This window comes from Lacerta agilis, chromosome 4, assembly GCF_009819535.1.
Source record: "Lacerta agilis isolate rLacAgi1 chromosome 4, rLacAgi1.pri, whole genome shotgun sequence".
NCBI lineage: Eukaryota > Metazoa > Chordata > Lepidosauria > Squamata > Lacertidae > Lacerta > Lacerta agilis.
This window is the reverse complement of record NC_046315.1, coordinates 73,463,097-73,488,941: the sequence shown is the minus strand read 5'-3', so window position 1 is coordinate 73,488,941 and position 25,845 is coordinate 73,463,097. Positions and strand designations below refer to the sequence as shown.

At 39.9% G+C, this 25,845-nt stretch overlaps 1 non-coding gene across 1 annotated transcript; it reads left to right on the top strand.

Annotated features, from left to right (window-relative positions):
- The first annotated feature begins 22,537 nt into the window (after nucleotides 1–22,537).
- TRNAG-GCC lies at nucleotides 22,538–22,608 on the top strand. Its single transcript has one exon. It is a non-coding gene; the product is annotated as a tRNA-Gly (tRNA).
- The last annotated feature ends 3,237 nt before the right edge of the window (nucleotides 22,609–25,845 follow it).

The following is a 25,845-nucleotide window of genomic DNA, read 5'->3' as shown; positions in this document are numbered from 1 at the left end:
TGAAATTCTTCCCATTTCTTTGATGCACCAAGTTCAGGATAAGCCCATTCACCAGCCAAACATCTGCAATATGAAGAAGCTCCCATTGGCACCAAGGAGAGCTTTCCTCCCATTGCAGGCAGCTGGCGCTCCACCTCCTGGTTTGGATCGGGACCACCGCTGTGACCATGAATTGAAGCCCCTCTCCTCCATGCCACAGTCCCGATCGAGCTGTTGGTCCCTCATGCTTGTTATGTTTTAAAAATCACACACACCAGGGGTAAACACGTGAATAACATCACATCTAGTAGGTCCACTCTCTTTGCACAGTGCTGATAGGCTGGACCTTATTTATTAATTTTTAAAAAATAATAATAATCACATGCCACTTTTTATCAATTATTTCAAAGCGGTTTACAAAGCTTCAATAAATACATACAAAAAGCAGAATTAAAAAGCGGTGAGTTTTAATTACTTAAGAGAGGAAAAGATGTTTTAGAACACCTGGGAAATAATAATAATAATAATAAGTAGTAGTAGTAGTAGTAGTAGTAATAGTAGTAGTAGTAGTAGTAGTAGTAGTTCATAGTTGGGGCACTTCTACAAAAAAAGAAAGAAATGTAAAAAAGAAGTCCTACCCTTGTTCTGGCAAATTCAGCTCTAATGCAAGAAGTATTTGGAGAAGGGCATTAAGCACAAAGATACAGAGCAATTTTTCAAGCTTGTTTTATATTTAAAAAACTGATTGGATTAAAAATAAGCAAGGTACAGGAGGGGCAGTCAGAAAACCTGTGAGGCACATGAATTCATTTTATTTTTTAAGGCAGACAGCCTGCCTAAAGTGTGTGAGGATACAGAGGGAGAGAAAAACAGCACTGGATTCAGAAATAGAGATGTGTGTCCTTTGGGGAGGAAACACAGGAGAGAGCAAGCTTACTTAACAGTACGAAACAACACACCAATCACTGTTTGCAGGAAAACAGTAAGTCAGCTTGAAGAATGACCATCCGATGTCTTTCAAAATTCTGACGAAACTTTGTTTTCTACTTTCAACTGCTGAATGTTTCCTTCCCCACCCTCTCCTTCTGCACCAAGCTACCTACTGTGCCTCACTTATGTGTCGGCTTGCACCCTTGGGGTGGTCATTGCAGAGGTAAGATTGATGCCCTGAGGAAAGTGTGTTCTCCTCATTACCTCATGGAAATTTTACCTGGGACGCACATTCTGTGAAGACTGCAGCCTATAGACCCAACACCTATATCCTGGTTTAGCATTTGGCAATGCCTATATAATGCAATCTCATTATGGTCTGGAGGCAGGGGTCCACTTTCTAGAAACCAGAATGCTTATTGGCAAGAAAGGTGGCTCTTCCTGGGGATTCTGTTACCATTTAGCTTCTGATGTTTCACCTTTTTAAATCATGGAAGAGCCCTCTTTTAACAGCTCACAGCAATTCCCATCATGAGGGACATTTGTTTTTTATTCAGGGAACATTTAACACCTTCCCCTTTTTCTCAAATGCCAGCCATTCTGCCATCTTTTACGTTACTTTACCTGAAAGTGCAAATATGTTGTTGTTGTTTGTTTGTTTGTTTGTTTGTTTATACCCCACCCATCTGGCTGGGTTTCCCCAGCCACTCTGGGCGGCTTCCAACAAAATATTAAAATACAATAGTCCTTCAGATATTAAAAGCTTCCCTAAACATATTCCCTAAATATGCAGTTGCTGCCTTCCATGTTTGCTTTCCCAGTGATACTAGAAAATTTCCCTCAATGGTGGAAATACAGTGGTGCCCCGCTGGACGAATGCCTCGCTAGACGAAAAACTCGCTAGACGAAGGCATTCGTCTAGCAGAAGGCTGCCCCGCAAGACGAAAAAGTCTATGGGGCTGCCTCGCAAGAGAAATTTTTTTCATTTTTTTTCGTCTAGCGAAAACCGCGGTTTACATTGCCGCTTCGCTAGACGAAAAAACCGCTAGACGAAAATATTCGCAGAATGAATTATTTTCATCTAGCAGGGCACCACTGTAGCTACCTGACTGCTGTGGGGGAGAATCCAGCCACAACTTGCTTTTACTTTTGAAATATTATTCGCTGTGTTGCCAGCAAAACAAGAAGTCTTTACAAGAAATCAAGACATCATCATCATCATTACCTGTCCTCCACCAGCTGGCCCCAGGGCAGGTTATAACAATTTAAAATTCAGAAATGAAAAACAATTAACCAATATGTTACATTTCCACCGCCAACTGGATCACAAGATGAGGTTTCAATCCACAGTGTATCTACTTGAGAGCAGGTTCTGCTGAAATACAATTTTGCAGTAAATATCTTTAGGACCAGGGGGCTAGAATTCTCAGAGTTTATACAAAATGGTGTTGCAGGTGTTTCTCAATGGGCCAAAAGCAAGGCCTGTTGAAAAAGGGAGAATCATTATTAAATCTATCGCAAATTCTGAATAGTCTGTGCAGAAAATGTGCTTATTAGGAAATCCTTTCCCGTAAGAATAATAATGCACAAAAATAGATTAATGTGACTTCCTATGATCTATGAATCGTCAGGTGCTTTGTTTGTGTAAGATCTGGTTGCAGACTTTACTGAGAAGATTTGGTTATTTTGTAAGTAGACCATGCTGTACCAGTTACAGGGGTGGGTGGGTGGAAATGTGAATTATGATTGAATTCAAGTCCAGAAGCATAGAAGGAACTTACTGCATAACAGTATGAGGGCTTCCTGCCCTCAAAACTAGGTGCACAAATATTACAACAGAACTACAGGAAGCGTACCTAACAAAGCAGGTATCATGGGGTCCAGGAAAACCTTACACTATTACCAGTTTCTGCTAATTCATACAGTCATGTCATTATGCGGTGCAAAAAGATGCAAGCCCAGGTACAGTCTGGATTAAATATATTTATGTATTTATATTTTGAGCAAAATTACTCAATTTCAACCCATACTGGATTCCCCACACCAGAATATAATAAAATTTCAAAACTGGAATGCATAAAATCACATAATGTGATCAACTACAACCAAATAAGTTAAGGTCATGAAAAACACTTTAATTCAGAAGTTTGATAACTGTAGAATCATAGAATTGTAGAGTTGAGGGGGACCCCGAGGACCATCTAGTTTAACCCCCTGCAATGTAGAAATAAAATACAAATGTTTATGTCCTTTATGGATCTAGCTCGGGAGAAAGTTCCAAAGCTGGGAGAACACGGCAGAAATCGCTTTGATTTAACTTGGTGCAAAGAATGAATAAGGCGTTGGGCCTAAAACCTGTGATGAATCACAAGAAAAGCAAGCATTGGGTGTATTTTTAACTGCCTCCCAAATAGCTGTGTGTGAATCCTTGGCCTGATCTAAACACTATTATGTTTCATTTTTGTTTTAATAATAACAACAACAACAACAATAACAATATTTGTCTGTTTGTTTAAACCCCGTCCATCTGGCTGGGTTTCGTTCACATAAATAATGCTCACCATACTTGTGTAAACTGCTTTGAGCTTTTGTTTTACAATCAAGTGGTGTATAAAATTTATGAAACAAAAATAAATAATAGATAAATAAATACATGATAATGTAGACAAACATGAATGCTGAAGCAGTGAACTGAGTGGCCACAAATAAAGCAAGGGGAAATTGTGGGAATCAGAGGGTTGGTTCCAGGCTAAGTCATGCTTTTTAATCTGACTGGAACTTATGGGGCAAGCGAGCCAAGATAGCTCAGAGGAGTTTAGTCAGAAACAGTGTAGGCTTGTTCACACAATACATATATACAAGTTGTCTTTACACGTGTCTTTTTTGATTTGTGCAGCTCAACTATCACTGATATAGAGATTGTACCACTCATTGAACCTTACCTGCGAATAAATGTATGAGTTTGCAGTTCAATTATTTGTGTACACAGGTGCCCAGATTGTGTACACAGATTGTGCATTCGCTGAATGTGTGAACACCCTTCCAGTGTGGAGGGCGGTGTTAGTGTTAATCAAAATAAACGAAGGCTGATTTTGCTTCTTCAGACATACATGGGGGGGAAGCCTAGTGCAAAATACAAAACAGAGAAAGTAACTTGCGCTAGGTTTTACATTGCAGCTGAAAAGGAGCACAGAACTATTTCTTATACAAGAATTTAATGAGAAAGCTGGGGGGAAAGGCAGCCTAATGAGAAACAGTTCTCTGAACTTGATCCCACATACATACCTCGAATCTGCCAGTTGCTGGCACATTTCCACTGGGTGAAGTTTGAAATTGAGGTAGTTTTTTTATCTGTTTGCATCTAACTGCTGATAGCAGAAGCTTGCAACTGGTATATGTGAATAAAATGAAATGTATGTGCATTTTCAGCACATGCAGTTTTTAACATTAAGCAGTTATTCTCCAAGACTTAAAGCATCGGTATATTTTTTTAAAATAATAATTTACTTGGGCACTTGTATATCTGAGCATTTGGTTTTATTTTCCCACTCCTTACTTTTTCTTCCTTCAAAGTATGTTGGAATTTGTAACCATGAAGATACATAATTTATTAGCCTTAGCCTTAAAAAATAAAAAATAAAATAAAAATCAACCGTAAGCTTTTTAAACCGGCTTCCCAGTGCTGCTTGATAAAGCTACAGCTCCATCTAGTGTCCCCACAGAAATCTCAAACATTTATTTTGTGCCAGTTTTTCAGAACCTATTAATATAAACACACACACACCTGCCTAGAAAGGGGCTACAGAGTTTTTTTATTTTTGGAAATGAAGGTTATTAGGAAAAAAATATTCAAACAAATATTGAATTATTATTTTTCAGTTTAAATAAGAATAAGGCTTTAAGCGAGAAGGTTTTCCAGCAGAATGAATTTTTCAACATTTACTTCCTCTAATTGACATTACTATATGTAACCCAATAATGTTTTGTGTAGACCTTTTAAATGCATCCACTGTTCTTTCCCTCACAATTTCAATCCAGTCCTCTGCATAGTTCGTGATCTAGTCTCAACAACTTTGTGCAACAAAAATGCTATTGTTCACATTGATCAGAATGTGCCGCGGCAAAAAAACGAAAACCTTTCACAAGCACCCTGCACCTAGAATTCTTAGCAGTCAATCACCCAGCTTCCCAGTTTCCAAATCCCTCAAAATTCCTTAAACCAGATTATAAATGGGATCAGCAATATATCACGAACTTCTCAGTCAAATATTCAGGCGTAGTTATTTCTTAAGCAGTGACTCCTAGGTATTTAATATCTGAATATTTGTTAGTGGTGCTGTTGTTCAGAGGTAAACACAGCATTAGAGGAAAGTGAGAAGCAAAACATGCTGTGTCCATCAAAATGCAAGGAGGGGTTTGGGACTTTTGTCCCCTGAAGGAAAGGCTGGTTCTGGAATGAACGGCAGCTCATTACATCCTTGTCTTCAGTCATCTAGAAATGGCGATAGGGAGTAACACCAGATGCTCTTCCCTTGGGGTTAAAGGAATTGACTGTCTCTTGTGGTTCTCTTCCCATTGCCTGAAAGCCCCAGGGAGACGGTATAATGTTTTGCCAATTCACCATTAGGCCTCCCCCCAAAGGCCTGGTTGGAAGCATACTAAAGTCTCCTTTCCGTTTGTTGAATATTCAGTTCATGACCAATCAAATCATGCTCCTCTTTAATACAAATGAAAGCATGCATGTTTCTAATACATAAGAAGGGGCCAGGATAGATTTGTTCTATTCATAATGTATGCATCGACTCAAGCTATGGAACTTGTTATTTGCAAAAAAAAGTAAGGCAGGGGTTGTACGAGTGAATTTTCTGCCATATCCACTTTTTGCCACAAGTAGTGAGGCGGTTTCTGAATGCAGTAGGTATATGTTAATCCTTTCTATGATCAGAGCCTTAGATTGTCTAGTAGTATATGTATTTCTAATTAAATCTCATTTGTAATAAAATACATTAAACTGTTAGAAACTACTGTAGTGTCAGAGGGCCGAAGAATGTACATGAATCTCATACTACAATATTGAATCTTCATGTCAGAACTCTGGAAAGTAGTGAGCAGGAGTATAATTAATACATATTAACATAGAAACTCCGAGACATAGGAGGAGCACTGGGATCTAGTTATATTTTCCCTTTTCTTTCTTCTTGGGCAAATCTAGAAGCTTTCTAAGTCAGCCTTTTAAAGTGTCTCTATATTACCATAAAATTCTCACAAAGCTAGACATATGTGAATGTTAATGAAAATGGGGTAGTAAATATTTGTCCACAGTTTTATCCCTTAGATATTGGGCTGGGAAAACTTAGAATTAGTAAAAACAAAACAAAAAAACAAACAAAGAAAACAACCTAGAATTTGTGATGTCGTGTAAAATAATTGGAGCTGCACATAGAAGCCTCTCTATATTCTCCAACCTGCTTGTGAGTAAAGAAACTGGCGAGACCATTTTAGCAAATTTCTTCAAGAGGAAGGCAAAATTCTCCAATAGTTTATTAAGAGGAGGTTCACCATCACCACTGACAGTAGCTCAGTTTCTTTCCTTTTTCCTAAGGATCATTCATTCATTCAGCAGCGGCTATGTTGGCAATCTGGCCACCATTTTGCATCTGTACAATGCTCCACATGTAGAATGATTTTGGAATATTGTCATCTGGAAATGGAACCACAGCAAAATGGGGGGAGATACTCAGCTGTTCATATAAAAATTCTGCAAAGTAGTCTTTGCGATTTTGGCGGGTGGGAAAATCTCGGAAATTTCACTCCCCTCTTAAAACAATCACAGATGCAGGTACCTGCCCTGTGGAATGCCCTCCTCCCACCAGATGTCAAAGAGAACAACAACTACCAGACTTTTAGACATCTGAAGGCAGCCCTGTTTAGGGAAGCTTTTAATGTTTGATGGATTATTGTATTTTAACATTCTGTTGGAAGCCACCCAGAGTGGCTGGGGAAACCCAGCCAGATTGGCAGGGTATAAATAATAAGTTGTTGTTGTTGTTGCTGCTGCTGCTGCTGCTGCTGCTGCTGTTGTTGTTATTTCTACTCAAAGTAAGCCCTGTTGAGTTCAGTGGGATTCCAGTGTAATTGTGTATAGGTGAGCAGCCTTAAAGTTTTTATTTAAGCATGAATTTAGGAAGATGATCTGAATGAATGTAAATATTGAAAGGTAAAGGTAAAGGGACCCCTGACCATTAGGTCCAGTCGCGGACAACTCTGGGGTTGCAGCACTCATCTCGCTTTACTGGCCGAGGGAGTCAGCGTACAGCTTCCAGGTCATGTGGCCAGCATGACTAAGCCACTTCTGGCGAACCAGAGCAGCGCACGGAAACGTCGTTTACCTTCCTGACGGAGTGGTACTTATTTATCTACTGGCACTGCGTGCTTTCGAACTGCTAGGTTGGCAGGAGCAGGGACTGAACAATGGGAGCTCACCCCGTTGTGGGGATTCAAACCACTGACCTTCTGATCAGCAAGCCCTAGCCTCTGTGGTTTAACCCACAGCGCCACCCGGTGTGCTAGAGGTCAAATGTACTAGAGGTCAAATATTTGGCCTATTCTCTTTAATCAATATGACAAATTAATTTCCCCTGCTTAATAACGCTAATTGTGTTATTTGTACCCCACCCATCTGACTGGCTTGCCACAGCCACTCTGCGAAGCTTCCAACAAAATATAAAACCACAGTAAAACATCAGACATTTAAAACCTCCCTGTATTGAGCTGCCTTCAGATGTCTTCTAAAAGTCATATAGTTGTTTCTCTCCTTTACATCTAAAAGTCTTTTAACAGTCATATAGTTGTTTATTTCCTTGACATCTGATGGGAGCGCATTCCACTTGGCGGGTGTCACTATTGAGAAGGCTCTCTGCCTGGTTCCCTGTAACCTCACTTCTCGCAGTGAGGGAACCGCCAGAAGGCCCTCGGAACTGGAGCTCAGCATCCGGGCTGAACGATGGGGGTGGAGACGCTACTACAGGTATACTTCTTTGGCATTCCTGTCCTCCGGATTTCCAGTCCTTCCCCTACCTGTTCATGCCTCTTACCAATAACTAGCCCACTGGAGTGACCAAATACAAAGGAAAGCAGCACTCCTGCAGCTCTATAGTTATGCCGGAGGAAGAATATTAGCAGTGAGGCTTCTCATGCCAGGATCAGAAACTTGCACCTGCTGATATTCTCTTTTCAACTCAGCTATGAACCGCCAAACTGAACCTTTGCATCAAGTTACTACTCCACAACACAGAGTTCCTCCTGTCCCAGAGATATTTTCACCCTGATAACCCAAGCATATTTACTTACTTACTTACTTACTTACTTACTTACTTATCTAATAGGCATCTTTCAAGCATATCTATAAACCAGCTCACATCAAAAACAAGAAACAAAAAAAACCCCTACATTAAAGTAAGCGTAACGGTCTGCAGCACACCACAGGGAAATGTATATTGATAAGGAATAACATCAGCTGCCTGTCCCCAAAGGTCCTGTAAAAAAACAAACAAAAAAAATTGTTTAAACTTGTATTTCCTCACAGTAGCTACAGCAGCTGCTAAACTATATGGCTGACTATGAGGTGGGGCATCCAATGATAATCTTTGTTGCCTCCCAGTCTTACAATAATCACATCGTCACTTTAAAATAAAGAAGTCTATTTACCCCAAATGATAAATAGGTACAGATTGATTGACTGATATATCATTAGGAGATAGCACCCTTCAGCAGAAATGGCCACAGGGTATTTTGCAGTGCAGCAAAATAAGACAACATAAGGCATCAGGAGCCAAAACATTAAAAAAATATTTTAAACTACCAAAATAACCAATCATCAGCACCATAATTTAAAATTAACCTGCTAACCTCTAAAGCATAAAAATTATATATATATATATATATATATATATATATATATATATATATATATATATATGGTGTCTAAATGAATATGAAGTTGGGACATGATGTACTTGTGTAGAGGCATTCCTTTTGAAGCTATGGGGCTACCACCAGAAGGGCTCTGCTACATACGCCTGCATTATGCACCTTATTTAACATAGGGACCCACAGGAGAGTTTCATCTCTGGATCTTAATGCACAGGCAAGTCCAATTGTGAGTAGGAGTTCTCACAGATATATGTGGGTCTCAAGTCATTCAGTTGGCAGCTGTCAGTATTTGGTGTACATATGTCAAGGCAGGAGCCGGGAGCAGGTCAGCAATAAATCAGAAAGTGTCAGCCAGGTTAACTCTTTCTTCAAAGAAACAAAACAACTCAGGCCTAGTGATCACAGCCACTCTTCCCAGCAGGTCTTGCTCCAATGAGGACAGTCCTGCCTTCCCACCCAAGTAAAAGCTTAATGCTGTTGTGCTGGTAGTGCCTTTTTTTGCCTAAGAACAAAAATACAGCTCTTATTATTCTAGTATGAGGGTGACACTGGTGGGGCCTGGAAACAGAACTGAGCAGGGCAACATATTGAAGATGGGCTGTGCCACCTGCCCTGGTTCTGCTCAGAAAAACTGAGCACCATCCCAACTTCTTACCTTACTTCAAATTACAGCACCAGAGTCAGGCTCATAGTATCACAGCTGACATCAGCCTCAAGAGCAAAGCATGTGTCGATAATGTAAAAGAAAGCAGGTGATTTGAAAATAATTGTTTTCTGTGCTTTTATAAACTTAAATTATGTATATTTGCATCGTACATATTTAGCCTATTTTTTAGAAGTCATGACTGATAGCAAATACGTTGCAACTTCATTGCAATTGCCTATTTTAGAAAAGGAAAAGGTGACCACTGGACGAGGAGCAACGATGTCTTCAGTTATATTAAGAAGTTCACTCTTGGGACAGTAAAGTGTTACAAGTTTACATTTAATTAATATAATGTAATTATGAATACATTACATGTAATTATATTATTTGTATGTCAATATTACACTTCATTCCACAAGGGAGTTGAAGTTTCACTAATCAGTATTAAGATATATTTCCCACAGAGCTTAAAAGAAATGTTCAGCATTTCAGTGAAGGTGGTCGAAAAACACAGTTTCTGAAAATGGTATGAACAAATCATGTAGGATTCTCCCATCCTTACTTGTTAGGCTTAAAACTGATCCTGTATTGTCATTCATCAAGGTCCTTTGGTAACATAAGAAATGAGATCACATGGCATGGTTCTTTCTTTGCCCACTGGGGATGAATCAGCTCTCATAGTCCCTTCCTTTGTAACTTGAGTATTCTAACATTTTGGTTGGGTTGGTCAATGTTTGTCTTCCTTTTCACAACAAAAAAGCCTGGTGCTGTCACTTCAAACCCAGCAGCATGCAACAATATTACCGTACATCATAATGTAGTGTTGCTCTGTTTGAATGGGAATTTTGACCCAAATTTAGAAGTGAATGGTACCAGGCTGTTTGGGGTAGCTAAGCCACCCGGAAGTAGTTCAGCTTCTCCCCTGGAAGTCAACAGTATTCCTCCGCTTCACTTCCAGTGAGATGGATGCATCCGTGAAAGTAGGGAGAGGATATTGAGCCAACCTGACTTCTAACATGTCTTGAACAAAATAGGAAATTCTTTCCAGTAGCACCTTAGAGACCAACTGAGTTTGTTCTTGGTATGAGCTTTCGTGTGCATGCACACTTCTTCAGATTCTTCAGGTATCTGAAGAAGTGTGCATGCACATGAAAGCTCATACCAAGAACAAACTCAGTTGGTCTCTAAGGTGCTACTGGAAAGAATTTCCTATTTTGTTTCGACTATGGCAGACCAACACGGCTACCCACCTATGTCTGGAACAGTGTGGGATAGTCTCCTTGAAGTGGCAAATGCCCTTTTCTCAGAACATGAGAACTGTTCCTTACATGGTAACTCTGTTTTCAATTTGTATTGAGTTTTGAACCTGTGAACATTTTAGAAAAATACATACACTCATGACATCGCCTGGAGACTTGTTTTCTAAAGTTCTAAGGGAAGTGTATTCTAAAGCTAATATTTAAAAGATTATCTGGTGGCCGCATGACCCAAGATCTATAGAGTTGGTACACTCATTTGAAAGTTTGGGTGTGTAAGGGATGAGACCATCTTATCAGGAAGGCTGTACCACACAAGGTAAGAAGTGAACCTTTGGTGTTGTGGCACCTACACTATCAAATCTCCTCCCTTTGAATATTAGACAGGTGTCATCTCTGCTATGTTTCTGGCATCTACTAAGGACCTTCTCCTCTTTCAACAAGCCTTTTAAGCTGACATCTCTCCCAGTATTTTTTCTGCACTGGAATTGTTTTTATTGTTTTATCTATCACTTGTTGCTTGCCGCTCTGGAACCCTTTAGCAGGAAGGTCTGGCTCTAAATTCAATAAAGAAATATGTAAAATACAGATGCCGCAGTCTCATTACAACCCCCTTTCCCTCATAACATACACCAATTGCACCTATTTTCCTCTGCTAAATGTTGGAGGGTATGAATAATTAAGGTTCTCTGGGAAACATGCCTGCAGATGCCACACAGCTTGAGCACAGCGTGATGGGTCATATATATATATATATAATGAAAGGCCAGAAACAAAGTGAGCAATAAATAGAAATAAGTAAATGCGTGCTTGCTTGCTTACTTTGCAATGGATTTATGACACACATATATTTGATCTGCCTGAGATGAAAGAGGATATCCTGCAAATAATACATGGAATTATTTTTCTGATCATACTTCAAGATAACGTGGCTGCTATGTATTCCTGATTAGTTGTATCTTGAATGAACTGATATTCACTTGTTGCTGAAATCAATTTGTCATTTGCAATGGGAAGCAGAATCCATCCTAATTTGATGGGCAATAGCATTTGAAAAATATCCGCTATGCTATTGTCTGAAATTATGTGTAGAATTATAGAGTTTTAGAGTTTGAAGGGATCTTTTAAATCATCCAGTCCAAATGCATGGTCAGGAAGACAGGAATCTTGCAGCTACAGCATGCCTGAATGATGACCACTCAGAGTCTGCTTAAACGTCTCCCGTGAACGAGGGCCCACCACCTCCCACCACGATGGGAGAACAGGAGGAGGACGCAGTGGCAGCAGCCTGACTTAGGTGGCACAATGTGTTGCAGCAGACCCTGGTTGTATTAACCTTTTAGCCACTACACCATAGCGCTGGCACCTGCTGATCAACCTGTGATCTACAAAAGCACCTAGAAGCTTTCTGCATGCAGTGCTGCTAAGCCAGGTCTCCCCTACTCTATATGCTGACGGTGTCAGGCTGTCATAGGACATGCCCCCATTGGAGAATCTGAAGTGCCGTAACACATTCCTGGATTTGCATGAAGACCAGGCAGGAGGGAGGAGCAAAAGAGAAGGTCGGGTTTACACAACTGCAGAGGTTTGAATAAAACAGGGATGGAGAACACAGAGGTGCTGCGAGGATGCGGGGCTTAGAATAATAGAACTGTAGAGTTGGAAGGGACCTGGAGGATCATCTAGTCCAACCCCCTGCAATGCTGAAAGATCCAGCTGTTTCATATGGGAATCGAACCTGTGACCTTGGCATAATCAGCACCACACTGTAACCAACAATCCAGCTGGCTTGAAAGTTCTGTGAGGGGATGGAGGTTTGGGTCAGGTATAAAGCAAATTGGAGGGGTTGGCAGGGTTGGCTGTAGTGTGTGGGAGGGGTTCCTAAATGCAGAATTCTATTCTATATCTCTGTTGAACTTCATCTTGTTGGTTTTGGCCTGCTATTTCAGCTTGTCCAGTTCATTTTGAATCTTGAAACTTGAAGCTTAAAACTCATTTTGAATGGCATCATTTCCCCCCTTCTCAGAACAATACAGACTTCGCCTTCAGGTGAACCTGAAGCAGCTGATACAGTTAGATAAAATCTCAACACTCGGGTAGGATTAGGTATATATTTCTTTAAGAGAGGAAAGAATTGTTCCTGCAAGTTTCTGGAATCTAGAAATCTGTTGTCCGGCCATCTCAGAATACACCCTTTCTATCACCTGAGAAGTGGAAATTGCTTATCTATATCTTCTATATAACAATTACAACTGTGTAAATTACAAGTCCATAAAGAGGAACAGCAAGATAGGTCTTGCATCCTGAAGACTGATCTCATGTTTACAATTTAAATATTCCCCTCTAAAAACAAGTCTAACCATTTCATTTATGCCATATATATATATATATATATATATATATATATATATATATAGTCATTGTCACATGAAACAAGACTTCACCTCTTTTATTTTAAATATTTCACCTATCATGTGTATAGAAAATTTTGACTAGAGGTACTAAACTTCTTGTTTAACCTGGGAATAGGTGTCGTTAAATTCAGTGGGGCTTACCTCTGAGTAGATTTCCATAGGATTGTGCAGTAAGCTGAGACAGGTGTATTTTTAAGAAGATCAATGAAGCAGTATATGATCTAAGAGTTACATCCTAACATCCTGAGGGAGCAAGAGTTATTAAGCCAAGTGAAAGAGACCATTCTTTTGTCCTAAACTGTCATTTCAATTCGCAGAGTATGCCCCAATATGCTAGCATGCAACAGAGTGGAAAATCCATTTTAGTTTTGCGTTCAATATGTCAACACCTTTAAGGCACCCACTTCATTCATTTCTTTTTATTTATTAAATATATATCCTGAATTTCCTCCCAAGGAAGCTCCAGGGTGGCACGTTATGGGATCACTTATTAGCTTTAGATAGACAGCATTTCTAATTTTCCAAACTCACCCCAAACTTTTACTGCAGTCACCAAGAGTCACCTAGTCCAAACCCCTGCAATGTAGATAGATGAAAATTTAAACCATCACTTCACAAGGTAGATAAGGTTCATCTGATAGCTTCTACTCCCAAAAGTCACACCACCTTTCTTTTTTTAAAAAAAGAAAAAGCACTGAACTTGAAAATATCAGTTTTCATTACAGCATCATAACATTGGATAGAACCAGTAATCACTTGTAATTTTGGCCCTGTAACTGATTTATTACATGGTCCACCTTTTAAGGTGGTTTACATTATAACTTCACCTCCTTGTACCTTTCTGTGCAGATGTAATTAAAGATTTTGACAGTGTAGGAGTCCACATATTTTTGACATGCAATGTGAGTTTCATCTGGTGTACCAAATCTCTCACAGGAAGACTTGAACTTCTATCTATAGACAAGTTCATGATTTGATGACTTCGGTTCAGTTAAAGGCATATCCATTCAAACACAATACCTTTTCGTGAAATCGCTTCTCACATTCAAACATGTATTGAGAAATTAAGTAACGTACAATCATGTGTAAATTGTTCCTTGTTGCTTTTTAGTGTTCTGTTCCTCCTGCATCCCCTGGACCAATCAGCAATCACATCAATTACTCCCACCTTAAGAAAAAAGAATCATTTTATGAAAAATATATTGCACATGGTGGGGGGAAAATTCAAGAGAGTATAAGACCTTATGCCCTGCTTTCTGACATTGGGCCCCACTCTCTCTGTGCTAATACTGACCTCTGGTGACCACATGAGGCATGTTCAATTAGATCTGACACGGAAGTCACATTTCAGAGCAACCTCTTGGAGAATCACTGGAACTGCTTTCATAGCAAAAGCATATGGCAAGAACTCCCCATCCCCTGTAGCTGAAAGGCATCACATGTACTCTGGGTACACCTGTAAATGTAAGAGGTATTTATACCACCCAGTCTCAAGGATGAATATTGTACAATTGTGGAAAGCTCAGTTGGTTATTTTCTCTTCCCTTTGCTTGAAAATTCACTTAAAAATATGTTTTCATAATGTTGGATATAAAAAGAGCAGCAAATTGGGAAACTGGTTTCAGTTACAATTCTAGGAAATTAAAAATCCAGGCAGAAAGCATAAACAAAAATGTGTTGGAAGAAACTGAGTTATGGAGAGACGTGTTGTCGGAAAACGAGACTTCAGAAGGTAACTGAGCCAACTACCCTGGTACAACTTATTCTTTATTTTGTTCAAAGCTAGTCTTTTTTCTTCCATAAGTATTTATATTTAAGCAGGCTGACCATTATGAGAAGTAGCTGTTTGAATCCCACCTCATATAAATAAGTACACACCCCTGTCAAAGGTAAGCAGAGAGAGGAATTAGAAATGATTTCAACTGCAGTCACACAACCATTTATATGAGTATAGAATTAGGTAGAATTGCTGTATAGAATTACATTGCATTCATGTGATTTTTTTATACTTAACATCTATGTGTTTTTATTTATTTTCAGTGGGCATGATCCATTTAAAATATAAGCATTTTTAAGGAATGCTGTTCTGAAATCCGCCCACCAGTTTCTCAAAACTTCTCTTCCTCTAAGAAGCCTGCCTCATTCTCATGGCACTTGAGAATTTCAGTGGGTGCTTACTTTACCATGGAGGGAATGGGTGGCGCTGTGGATTAAACCACTGAACCTCTTGGGCTTCCCAATTAGAAGATTAGCGGTTCGAATCCCCACAATGGGGTGAGCTCCCATTGCTCTGTCCCAGCTCCTGCCAACCTAGCAGTTTGAAAGCACACCAGACCAAATAGATAAATAGGTACCACTGCAGCCAGAAGGTAAATGGTGTTTCCTCATACTCTGGTTTCTGTCACAGTGTCCCGTTGCACCAGAAGTGGTTTAGTCATGCTGGCCACATGACATGGAAATCTGTCTGCGGACAAATGCCGGATTCCTCGGCCTGAAGCTAGTTGAGTGTTGCTCCCTATAGTCACCTTTAAATTTTGATAATTGAGAATGCTATATGTGTGTTTCTTTCCTGTAAGCACTTTTCCAGCTCTCTACGTACAGCCTCCCTGCCTGCCCACACTTCCTGATCTGAAAAAGTTACCTCATGATGTCTTCCTCAGAGATGGAACAGATGTGTGGTGGCCCAGGGAGGCTGCATAGCAGACCCCCGGCGAGATGATTTGTAAAATGCCCATTGGAACGGCACCGAAATTTGCTCTTGCCTTCAATAATTTTCAAATATTTAAGTACAAACACTTACAAGGAATAAAGTAAAGGTAAAGGGACCCCTGATCATTAGGTCCAGTCATGTCCGACTCTGGGCCTGCAGCGCTCATCTCACGTTACTGCCCGGGGGAGCTGGCGTACAGCTTCCGGGTCATGTGGCCAGCATGACTGAGCCGCTTCTGGCGAACCAGTGCAGCACACGGAAATGCCGTTTACTTTCCTGCCGGAGCGGTACCTATTTATCTACTTGCACTTTGACATGCTTTCGAACTGCTTTGTGGGCAGCAGCTGGGACTGAGCAACGAGAGCTCATCCCGTCGCGGGGATTCGAACCACCGACCTTCTGATCAGCAAGCCCTAGGCCCTGTGTTTTAACCCACAGTGCCACCCGCGTCCTTGCAAGGAATACTTTTTAACAAATAGCTCCAGCCATAGTGCACTCAGCCGTTTCTTTCAGTTTTCTAGGTGTCCTTTTGAAACTCCTGTCTCACTTTAGCTCATTCATGGAAGCAACTGACTCTAAACTCAACCTGTTACTGCTGCAGAGCAGCCCCAGGCTTGCATGCAGCCAGTGGAGTCTTGTTTTTCTTTTTCTTTGAACAACAAACAGCCATGCCATGAGAGTCGCTTTCTTCGCTCTTTCAAAAACAGTTTTCATTACAGCATGGAGCACTGCTGTTTGAAAAAGCCCATCTGGGCATGTGGAATTAGCTGAGCAGTCCTTTGGATCCTTGCTTCTATGCTCAGAATATACTGACACGGTCATGCGACAAAAGTTAAAGCAAGGGAAGCTATTGACAATGTGAAATGACCATTATATTATTGTAATGTTCTGTTAATGCTTCAAGGCTGTACCTTTTAAGCCAATGGTATTTAACAGTGCAGGTTGGTGAGCCTTCGCCTGTTAATAAATGCCATGAAAACCCCATAGATGTGAAAGCTTGCATTTACCCTTAGAAAACCTATGGGGAATAATAATAAATTTATAGACTTTTCTTAAAAAGTGTTTTCACATTTGATTGCTAGCTAGTTGTCAGTTAAGACAAAAGGTTAAAAAGACGGCAGGAATTCATTTTTACTCGGTATTTAAGTTTTCTGTTAATGATAGGTTTGCCTTAGAAGTTTTACAACATTTAATTAGGTTGTTTAAAACGTCCTCTGATGCAAAATGAAAAGGAATATTAAGTGACATGTAGCATGTTATTATTTTTTCTTTTTTTTCTTTTTAAAGAAAAAGCAGATTTCACTCTGTCTTTGAGTCAGGGGGGGGGAATAGACCCCAGAGCCTCAGATCATTTGTCCCAAATTAATTATCAGTTATTGAATAATTAACGATCCTTGACAACTCTTTTAATGATTAACAAATCAATGGAACCACTGGAGTCTCTCTCTCTCTCTCTCTCTCTCTCTCTGGTCTAATGTTGGTAATATAATACTTCCTTGTAAAACTTGCAGATGACCAGAAAACAACAATCCCTTCTTCACTGCAAGAAATTGAGAGACCAAAATAAAATATTTCTCAACAGAAATATTACAGCATTTCCTCCCCAGTTCTAAAAATAAGCACATGCACTTCTCCATTATAGAGTAAATGTATGCAGTATTTTCCACACTCAAAAATGAAAAATATTGTGTGAATTAAACAACAACAAAGAATATGATGCACAATCCTAGAAGTGCCCTTCTAGGATGTTTCTTTAAACTTGACATTTAATTTATATCTCTCTTTATTTAGATGATTTAAAATACCACTCTTTGCATAAGCCACAGGGCTGCTAGCAACAAAATGGTTTAAATAGATAAAATCCATCAAAATGGCACCATCCTTTAAAAGCCACTGAATACCAATTACTACAGCTGCAGCAGCAACTAGGTAACTCCTCCTGCAAATGGCTACCAAAAAAGGATTACGGTAATTGTAATGAACCACCTAAATCAACACCTCAGTAAGGAAGGCGCTCCACATACAGGGAGCTGCCACTGAGGGGAAAAAGGCTTTTCCCCTGGACTCTACACCAGGGGTTGGCAAACTAAGCCCCCCCTCCGGGCTGGATCAGGCCCACCTAGGGCCTGAATCCAGCCTGTGCCACAAAGCTGGGACCCGCCATGAAGCCAAGATTCCCGGTGATGGCGATGGGAAGAAGAGGCTGAGCAGCAGCAGCTTTGCCACTTAAACGCCGCACCTGGTTTACCTCAGCGACGTTTGATTGGCAGAGACGTCCTCACGCCTCACTGAGGTAAACCAGGCTTGGTATTTGATTGGCAGAGCAGACGCCGCTCAGCCTCTTCCTCCCTCTGCCGCTGCTGCCCTGGTGCTCCTGTGGGCCAGGGAGTGGAGTGGATGAGCTCGCTCTGCCTACCCACGAGAAGCAGCAGCGGTGGCGGCAGCAGCGGCAGCATCTGGGAGGTAAGCACAGCAGCTGGGGCTGGGGGTGGAGAGGAGGACTACCTGCCCCCCTCGCCTCTTCTTCCAGCTCCCCCCCCCCGTGCCGCTTCTCCGGCCCCCCACAAGGTCTGAGGGACAGTGGACTGGCCCGCTGCTAAAGAAAATTGACAACCCCTGCTCTACACCACATATTTCATACTGCAAGGGGACAGCCAATAGGACCTCATCTTCTGTACTTAAAGCGCAAGCTCTTCTATTGTTATTGCAGATACTCATCCCAAGTACTCAGGATTCCATGCCGGTGCATCCCCTTCATTTCATTAGTGGGAGAATCATAGATGTAGACTTGGAAGGGTTCCCGGGAGTCATCTAGTCCAACCCCCTGCAATGCAGGAATCGTTTGCCTGCCACGCGGCTCGAATCCACAACCCCAGGATTAAGAGTCTGCAGCTCTACCAACTGACCTATCCCAGATCCATGCATAAGAAGGGATTTGATGCACGAGCAGCATTTACGCACTGACACTTCTGCTCCTGGAACAGATTGTTAGACTGGGGGACTACGGTTTATTGTCACGGCCTGACCACTGCTCAGAGAGGTGGCAAAAAACCACCGGCATCTCCACAAACCTGAACTCAGTCGCAGGACAGCACACCGTGGAACACATCGTTCTCCTATGAGTAGTATTTCAGCACTGCATTGTTATTTACAGACCTGGCAGGAAAGGAACGCGTTTCAGCTGCCTTTTTTTTTTTTTAATTTTTAATAAACAAATTACAAACTTACATATACATACACATACACATATACAAATACATATAAATACATAATACAAATACATACAAACACTTAATACAAATACACAATACACATTACACTTACCTACACTAAAGAATATGATTACATATAATTTTAATCCGAATAATTTTTATTAAGTAAATTCTTTTAAAAATAATGTCTTTTTCTAGCCTCCTGAGTGCTTCAGTAAGGCTGAAATTATTCATAGTTTCTTCCTGAGGCTTCCCATTTTATCTCTTCATTAAATTTAATATAGCATAAACTTTCAATATGTGTATTTTTAAGACTAAGCCCGAAAACTATTCTTTTAATGTTGTCTTTTGCTTCCGTTTCCTTTTCCTTTCCCCCCCGCTTTATAGTACGGCAGGGGCTATTCTATAATTACCACTGTATTGGTGTTGCACCTTTTCTTTAGATATAGTATGAAATCGTTCCACTCTTTTGTAAATTTTTCTTTCGGATTGTCTTTAATTTTCTCTGTTAAATACGCCAGTTCTATATATTCTAGCGTTTTATTAATCCAGTCTTTTTTGTTTGGCACTATCGCACTTTTCCATTTTGTACCAATTAAAATTTTAGCCGCTGTGGAGGCATATAAAAAGAAATTTCGTATCCTCTTTGGAATTTCAGGCGTTGTTATGCCTATAAGGTAGGCTTCCGGTGTTTTTTTAAATTTGATGTTACATATTGATTCAATTTCTAAATGAATCTCACTCCAGAATGGCTCTATCTTTTTACATTCCCACCATAGATGATACCAGTTCCCCACTTCTTCACACCGCCAGCAGTTTTTACTTGCATTCCTGTACATTTTGGAAAGTTTGTAAGGGGTGATATGCCATCTATAAAACATTTTAATCATGTTTTCCCTGATTGAATTACAAGCTGTGAAGCTCCAGTTCACCTTCCATAGGTTTTCCCATCTAGTTAACATAATGTTCTGGCCTACGTCTTGTGCCCAGTGTGTCATTGAGGTTTTTATTTGTTCCTCCATGACCATCCAGTCCAACAGTATCCTGTATGCTTTTGAGAGAGTTTTTATTTTGGAGTTTACCACTTCTAAATAAAATTTCGATGGTTCTTTTTCGAATCCTATTTTACTATCAACTTTGTACCTCTCAAAAAGTTGGTAGTAGGTAAACCAATCCTTTACTGTGTTTTTTAAGTCTTCGTATGGTTTTAATTCTAATTTTTTGTCTTTTTTTACCAACAGGTCTAGGTAAGTTGGCCATTTGGTCATTTGAGCACCGCATCTTCTCTCTTGGGCCTCTAATGGGGAGTTCCACCATGGCATATGTTGTTCCAATAAATGTTTATGTTTTAGCCAAACTTTCATTATGGAGCCTCTTATGATATGGTTTGAGAAACCTTTATGAATCTTATATTTGTCATAGTTTAGATATGCATGCCATCCAAATCTCAGGTTGAATCCTTCAAGATCTAACATTTCCAGATCTTCTAATCTGCACCATTCCGCTAGCCAGGTAAGACAGGCGGCATCATAGTACAGGGTTATATCCGGCAGGGCCAGTCCTCCTCTTGTTTTGATGTCAATCATATTTAGATGTTTAATTCTCGGTCTCTGGCCTTGCCAAATATATCTCGCAATTTCCCTCTGCCATTCTTTCAACTTGTCTTCCCCCCCCCAGTATTGGGATTGTCTGGAATAAGAACAGAAGTTTAGGGAGCACCATCATTTTCACTGTTGCTATTCTCCCTAATAAGGACAATTTTAACTTGCTCCACTTCTCCATGTTGTATTTTATGACGTTCCATGTCGGAGTGTAATTATTCTGGAACAAGTCTATATTGTTGGGGGTAATCCATACCCCTAGATATTTTGCTTTCTGGCATACCTTTATGCCTGTGGTCTTTTCCATCCGCTCTATGTCCTTCTCTGGCATATTCTTTACAAGCATTTTTGTTTTTATTTTGTTAAGCTTGAATCCTGCCAGGCTTCCGTATTCTTCTATGATTTCTATGGCCCTCGCTATACTTTCCTGTGGTGTTTCTGTTGTTAATATCAGATCGTCCGCGAAGGCTTTTATTTTGTATGTTCTTCCCAGACTTTTAATACCAGTGATTCCTGAATCTCAGCTGCCATTTTGTTAGTTGGTCAAATGTGTTTTGGAGTCCTCCCTTCCTCAGCTGCCACCTGCCAGCAGCACTTCCGTCAGGCGGCCGCAGGAGAGGCAAGCTGCCTATGAATCTTTTTCCTTCTGAACTATTCCCATCCTAAATGATCCTTGTGAGAACTCTATAGCTTTAAGCAATGTTCCCAAGTTTGATCCCCCCCCTTCACTCACCACCCATTTCCCCCTTTGTGTCATGTCCTTTATATCGTAAGCCCGATAGCAGGAATAGTCTTCTGTTACTGTTGTTGTTGCTATTGAAAAGGTAAACATGTAGGTAAATAATCCCTGGACGGTTAAGTTCAGGCAAAAACGACTCTGGGGTTGTGGTGCTCATCTCGCTTTCAGGCTGAGGGAGCTGGCGTTAGCCCACAGACAGCTTTCCAGATGATGTGGCCATCATGACTAAACCGCTTCTGGTGCAATGGCACACCGTGACGGAAACTAGAGTGCACAGAAACACTGTTTACCTTTGTGCCACAGCGGGACCTATTTATCAACTTGCATTGGTGTGCTTTCGAACTGCTAGGAGCTCACTCCGTCGTTGGGATTTGAACTGCCAACCTTCTGATCAGCAAGCCCAAGAGGCTCGGTGGTTTAGACCACAGCGCTACTATTAAGCTGTAGTAAGCCACTCTGGGAGTCTTTTTGGTTGAAGAGGAGGAGAGGGGTGCTAGAAATAAATAAATAACATTTATGTTACAGATATCTATGATTTCCTCCTTAACACAACTTTCTGTACCTAGTTTTATTGGTGTGTGACCAATAATTACTGCAAATAAATAATAGTGAATTTGTAAATCGCAGGTTTGCCCCAGTTCAGTAACAGAACTTAAATATGAAATCAAAAAAACACAGAACTCTGACTTTCTTCTTTGGGTAAACTAAGGCACTGGCAACAATAAAACTGTTTTGGGACTGAGATAAAAGTCCAATTCTTTGAAATTTTTTAATCTTCCTTTTGCTTCAGGCACCATATGAGACACTTTGTGGAGAAATGATTTCACCACCACCTTTTTGAAGAGCTTCAGGAGGCCTCTATCCGTGATGGCCTAGTAGGGGGTTTGTTGAGCTGATTATATCTTTTCGATATTAATATTTCCTACCTTTATTTTAGATCTTATTATGATTTATGTTGAAATCATTTCATTTGGTAGTGTACTTTTTGATGTTTTATTTATTGTTTAGGACTACTTCGGTTGTGATCGTAATTATGTGATGTTTTTCCATGCTGTAAGCTGTCATGAGCAGCGTTCTAACTATGGGAAGGCAGCATACAAATAAAACGATGTATGTATGCATTGGTAGTTCTATGGTAGAATTCTCGCCTGCCACGCAGGAGACCTGGGTTCAATTCCCAGCCAATGCAAAACGTATTTTGTGTTGGATAGCTCAGTTGGTAGAGCAGGGCCATGAGTTTGAGTCCCATGTTGGGCAAAATATTCTTGCATTGTGGTCCCTTCCAACTCTACAACTCTATGGTTCTATTGTTCTTTGTATGTATGTTTCCATAAGATGGTATGAGCCCAACACGGCCAGATTCACCTTCCTACCTGATGGCCCATTGCTGAAACAGCCCCCTGCAGGATTGATGCTGCCTTGGAACAGCTGTTCAGTGGAGACATCAATCTTGCAGGGTGCTCCTTTGACAGCAGCTTCTCTGCAGAAAAGCCACTTGTGAAGGAACACCCCAAAGAACTGACCCTTCTGCTCTTGGTGTGCGTGTGTTTGAAGAGATGCAGCAACTTCTCCCCTCTCCTGCCAACTGTTTCATTAGTTGCTTTATAAACCATAATTAAACATGAGCAAAGCCCCCGAACTAACTCAGGACAGGATCTAGGGTGGGGCTGGTGGCCCCTGGTTTGACCCAGAGCAAAAGAATGAGGGCCCCCCAAATTGGGACCAAATTGTGGGGGTGGGGGTGTAGCCTTTAAGTTCCACCCTGCCCTTCATCCAAGGAACTCAGGGCTACATAAATCATGCCCTTCGTCCATTTTATCCTTGTAACATCCCTGTGAGCCGAGGTAGATTGAGAGGGAGCAAAGAAGGATTTGAATCTGAACACACACACACACCCCAGTCACCGTCCACACTAAACAATGTTTGTGCTGCCATGGTGCCAACAAAATAATTATACTCTGCTATCCAATAAGAATCCTCCACATAGCTATCATAATTACAGCTTACATGGTTTGGAAAGTCATCTCCATTACAGATGACTTTGCAAACCATGGAAGCCTTGAATTCTTGTTTTTGAGGACTGTGTTAGTCCAAGGTCTTCTGCATGTACAATGGGGCTTCCTCTCCTTTTATACTCCCCACATGACCCCATGCTTCCCCCCAACTGTTCTCCCCCACCCCTGTCCTAACTTATTTACTCGGGAGCAAGCCCCATTAAGTTAAATAGGACTTGCTTCTCAGTAGATAACACTGACTTACTAGGGAGTAAGTCCAAATCAATTCCATGCGGGCTTACTTCTGAGTAAACAGGATTTCTCCATTAATTGGCCACATCTTTGAATGTGCATTTAAATCAATTGAGCCTGTAGCAAGAAGTTATATTGCTAGTATACTTCTTAGGGAAAAGACAATTCTCTCTATCAGCCTTCATTTTAAAATGCTTATAAAATCAGTTGTTCCCTTATTCTTTATTGTCAAATACAGTATATAGATAATAAGCTGAAAAGTTCTCTAAAAATGCTTTAGGTAAGAGAAAATTTTGCTTCTAAAATTTACTGTCAAATGGAACGTAGATCAGTTGGTTTGAGATTTGTGTTTTATAAAGAAAAAAATTCCGTAGAATCAAGGAAAATGTTATGATGCCGCCTGTTATTTCTTGTGTGGATAGGGTTTTCTTTTTAAAAAAGAAAATGGTTTAGAAAGCATAATATTTCCAACAATATTTCTCCTTTTCCCCTTTCCCTGAGACTTACACTGTCTTTTTTTAAAAAGCTTTGGCTCAATTCACAAAGAGAAATAACATCAATGGTGATCTGATAGTCCATTTTTTAAGAAGGGGAGGGAAATGGAAGCAATGAAATGATTTTTCCAACAACTTTGGGAATATAACTTTACCTTACATGAAAAGATTGGGGGGGGGGCTAGATATCTGCCGCAACTCCTTCTTATCAGATACAATTATAACTTCTGGTTTCACCCAGATGGCCAAGTTAACAAAATAGGGAGGGGGTGGGTCAAGGGGGAATTAGTAAGGCAATTTTTTTTCAGGCTATTGTTCCCATGCTGTGTATTTATAGGAAGTGCAGAAAAAAATTAAATCAAAACAGTGATTAAAAATGCATAACATTAATGTCGCAACACTGAGTTTGTCAAGTATTGAGAACCTCAAACCGTCTCTTTGCTTTTGCAAGGATGATTGCAGCTAGAGGCAATGCCAAGCGCTGCGATGTTTAAGAAGCACTTTGTTGTAGTTTGGGGAAAATAATAACTAATTATTATTATTATTTTTTAAAAAATAGAAAACGAAGATTTATTTTGTTTGTTCAAATCAGATAAATGTTACGGGTATTTTATTCATCATTTTTCTACTTATGTATATTGACATTTTCCACTCGAATCTTCCAGGGCTCCAAGTTGGGATGTCAGAAACTGTGCTTGCAGAAATGAAAGTATCCTCATTATGCAAATTTGGGTCCCACTGATAGGCATGTTCTGTTTTATAAATTACATCCTCTTGTCAGAAGTCAAATTGTATTTGAATAACTTCACGGAAATTGTCACCAAGATTTTAAATTGTGTGCCTTGTATGCCATTGTTGATTTAGTCAGTGAGTAAAAAATGGACATGTGTTGATTTTTTAAATGTGCGCATGATTGTTTTGTCATAAATGTTATTTAAATGAAGCCTAGATGCATATGTAATTTTTCTGTATATTTTTTAAAAGTTTAGCTTCAAATATATGTTAATCTTTATATTTAATAAAATATGATAAATGGTACCGGTTGCTGTATATTTTAGTCTTAACAAGTTTGTTTCCTACCAACATACTTGAAAAAAAATCCTGTAGGGTAAAATAAATATACATGCTCTGGAAAAAAAATCAAATCTAAAAGTTAAAATGAAGTGAACTCAAATTATGAAAATTATTTTAATCTTCTATAAAAAGGTTGCTTTCCTTATTTACATTCTCATGGAATTTATTTCTTTTTTCAAATTAATAAACTCAGTTGAACTGTTCCTTCTTCTTGTGGAGAGGACTGAACAGGTCTCAGATATATATATATATATAAGAATGTCTTATTGTGAACTAAAGCAATTTAATTAAAAAAACACAATTTAAACTCATTACACAGAATCAACACAATTTCAGAAAGGAATGTATTTATACAGCATCACATACCGACATGCCTTTCGAAAGTAATATTTTACTTTTAAAAAGATTCTGATGAGAGATGTTACCAGCAAGCTATGTACTTAGCAAAAGGATCTAGCTTCTGCTGATGTAAGTCTTGAAAATCACTATTATTGCAGCTGGAATAATCTTTGATGTTAAGAAAAGTGGAAAAAATCAAAGTGAAGTGCTAAATCTGGTCATTTTTCAAACATATTATTCTTGTCAAGACAATATATAAAATAAATCACTGCC